Source organism: Arvicola amphibius, unplaced genomic scaffold, assembly GCF_903992535.2.
Source record: "Arvicola amphibius unplaced genomic scaffold, mArvAmp1.2, whole genome shotgun sequence".
NCBI lineage: Eukaryota > Metazoa > Chordata > Mammalia > Rodentia > Cricetidae > Arvicola > Arvicola amphibius.
In genome coordinates, this window is record NW_024582185.1 from 21,831 (window position 1) to 24,715 (window position 2,885).

General features: G+C 44.9%; 1 pseudogene; it reads left to right on the forward strand.

Annotated features, from left to right (window-relative positions):
• The first annotated feature begins 1,492 nt into the window (after positions 1-1,492).
• Positions 1,493-2,492, forward strand: LOC119805719 (annotated as a pseudogene).
• The last annotated feature ends 393 nt before the right edge of the window (positions 2,493-2,885 follow it).

Consider the following 2,885-nt stretch of genomic DNA (forward strand, 5'->3'; position numbering starts at 1 on the left):
ATAATAACAATAATAATAATAATAATAATAATAAAGAACATTCAAAGAAATCTTACTGATAGCTCAAAAATTAACCAAGAATAATGGTGTGTTCAAACTTTTTTTTCAAGACAGGGTTTCTCTGTGTAGTTCTGGCTGTTCTGAAACTTGCTCTGTAAACCAGGATGGCCTCAAACTCGAGATTCTCCTGCCTCTGCGTCCCAAGGGCTAGGATTAAATGCGTGTACTACCACTGCTCATGAATGAATGAAATGAATTTTAAAGTATTCAACAATTATATTAAATTGCATTGTATATGTGCCTGTTCTACAATGCTTAAAATTGTTTTTATGTGCTGGGTAGTGGTGTTTCACACCTTTATTCCCAGCACTCAGGAGGCAGAGAAAGGCAGATCTTTGTCAGGTTGAGGCCAGCCTGATCTACAAGAGGTAGTTCCAGGACAGGCCCCAAAGCTACTGAGAAACCCTGTTTCGAAAAACAAAAAATAAAAACAAACAAAAAAATCCCAGCACCTGGGAGGTAGAAGTAGGTGGATCTCTGTGAGTACAAGGCCAGCCTGGTCTAGAAAGCAAGTTCCAGGACAGGCTCCAAAGCTACAGAGAAACCCTGTCTCAAAAAGCAGAAGAAGAAGAAGAAGAAGAAGAAGAAGAAGAAGAAGAAGAAGAAGAAGAAGAAGAAGAAGAAGAAGAAGAGGAGGAGGAGGAGGAGGAGGAGGAGGAGGAGGAGGAGGAGGAGGAGGAGGAGGAGGAGGAGGAGGAGGAGGAGGAGGACGAGGAGGAGGAGGAGGACGAGGAGGAGGACGAGGACGAGGACAAGCAGGAGGACGAGGAGGAGGACGAGGAGGAGAAATAAGAAGAAGAAGAATAAGAATAAGAATAAGAAGAAGAAGAAGAAGAAGAAGAAGAAGAAGAAGAAGAAGAAGAAGAAGAAGAAGCAGCCAGCAGCTATGGAGTTTGAGGCCAGCCTAAGATATAAGACCCTGTCTCAAAATGGAAACAAATTGCCTAGAAAGGGAAAATTCAGTTTAGGTGAAAAAATACTTAGGAAGAACTACAATGCTAAATTTGCAAAAAGTTTACGCTCTACTATTGCTATTCACTTAAAAAATTATATTTATTTAGTGTGTGTGTATGTGTGTGTATGCTCATGTGCAATCTCTCCCCAAGGTCAGAGGACAACTTTTAGGAGTTGGTTCTTTCCTGTTACTTTGTAGGATTCAGGGATTAAATTCAGGTCATAATGCTTTCATATGAGTGCTTTAAAAAATTTTTCATTTTATGTGTATAGGTGTTTTGCCTGCTTGTATGTCTGTGTACCACATGAATGGAGTGACCACAGAGGCCAGAAGGGAGCATTGGATGCTTTGGGACTGGACATAAAAAGAGTTTGAGTCAGTGCTGGAGCCTCTGTCGCCGAACCCAGATCACTCTGCTGTGCACCCGAAGTTGCTCATCATGCACTATCAGTCCTCAAAGCTCCAAAGTCCACCAATATGGAAATTCTCAAGGACCAGCTGATTGTTAATCTCCTTAAGGAAGAACAGGCCCCCCCCCAGAACAAGATTATGGTTGTTGGGGTTGGTGCTGTTGGCATGCCTTGTGCCGTCAGTATCCTAATGAAGGACTTGGCAGATGAGCTTGCCCTTGTTGATGTCATGGAAGACAAACTGAAGGGAGAGATGATGGATCTCTAGCAGGGCAGCCTTTTCCTTAGAACGCCGAAAATTGTCTCTGGCAGACTATAGCGTGACTGCAAACTCCAAGCTGGTCATCATCACAGCAGGGGGCCTGTCAGCGATGGGAGAGAGTTGGCTCAATCTGGTCCAGCAAAACGTGAACATCTTCAAGTTCATCATTCCCAACATGGTGAAGTACAGTCCAAACTGCAAGCTGCTTATTGTCTCCAACCCAGTGGATATCTTGACCTTCGTGGTCTGGAATTTAAGTGGCTTTCCCAAAGCCCGAGTCATGGGGAGTGGTTGCAATCTGGACTCAGCTCGGTTCCGTTACCTGATGGGAGAAAGGCTGGGTGTTCACCCACTAAGCTGTCATGGATGGGTCCTGGGGGAGCACGGAAACTACAGTGTGCCTGTGTGGAGTGGCATGAATGTCGCTCGTGTCTCCCTGAAGAATCTGAACCCAGAACTGGGCTCCGATGCAGACAAGGAGTAGTGGAAGGAGGTTCAAAAGCAGGTGGTTGACAGTGCCTATGAGGTGATCAAACTGAAAGGTTATATGTCCTGGGCCATTGGCCTCTCTGTGGCTGACCTGGCAGAGAGCATAATGAAGAATCTGAGCTGGGTGCATCCCATTTCCACCATGGTTAAGGTTCTCTATGGAATCAAGGATGATGTCTTCCTTAGTGTCCCCTGTGTCCCAGGACAAAATGGAATCTCAGATGCTGTGAAGGTGACTCTGACTTCTGAAGAGGAGGCCCACTTGAAGAAGAGCGCAGATACGCTCTGGGGGATCCAGAAAGAGCTGCAGTTCTAAAAGTCCTCAGATTTCCTAGCGCTTCACTGTCCAGGCTGCGACAGGGTTTCTGTGAAGACTGCATACTGTCTCCTCATCTGAGCTGTGGTTGTTAAGGCTCTACCCTGATGCTAAGTGGTACTTGTGTAGTGGTAACCTGGTTGGTGTGACAGTCCCATTGTCTCCAAGACACTGCCAATTGTGTGCAGGCTTCAATTATCCTGTGAACCTGCTGTGTCTGTGCTATGCACCCTCACCAGACATGCCTAGGCCAAAGATTTCCCAATTAGTCATAACCTGGCTCCATTGTATAAATCCATTATGCATATCCTGTGCATAACTGTTCTAAAGGATATTATTTTGTGTGTTATGTATCTGTAGTGTACATTGAAATATTATGTAAAGTGAAGATCT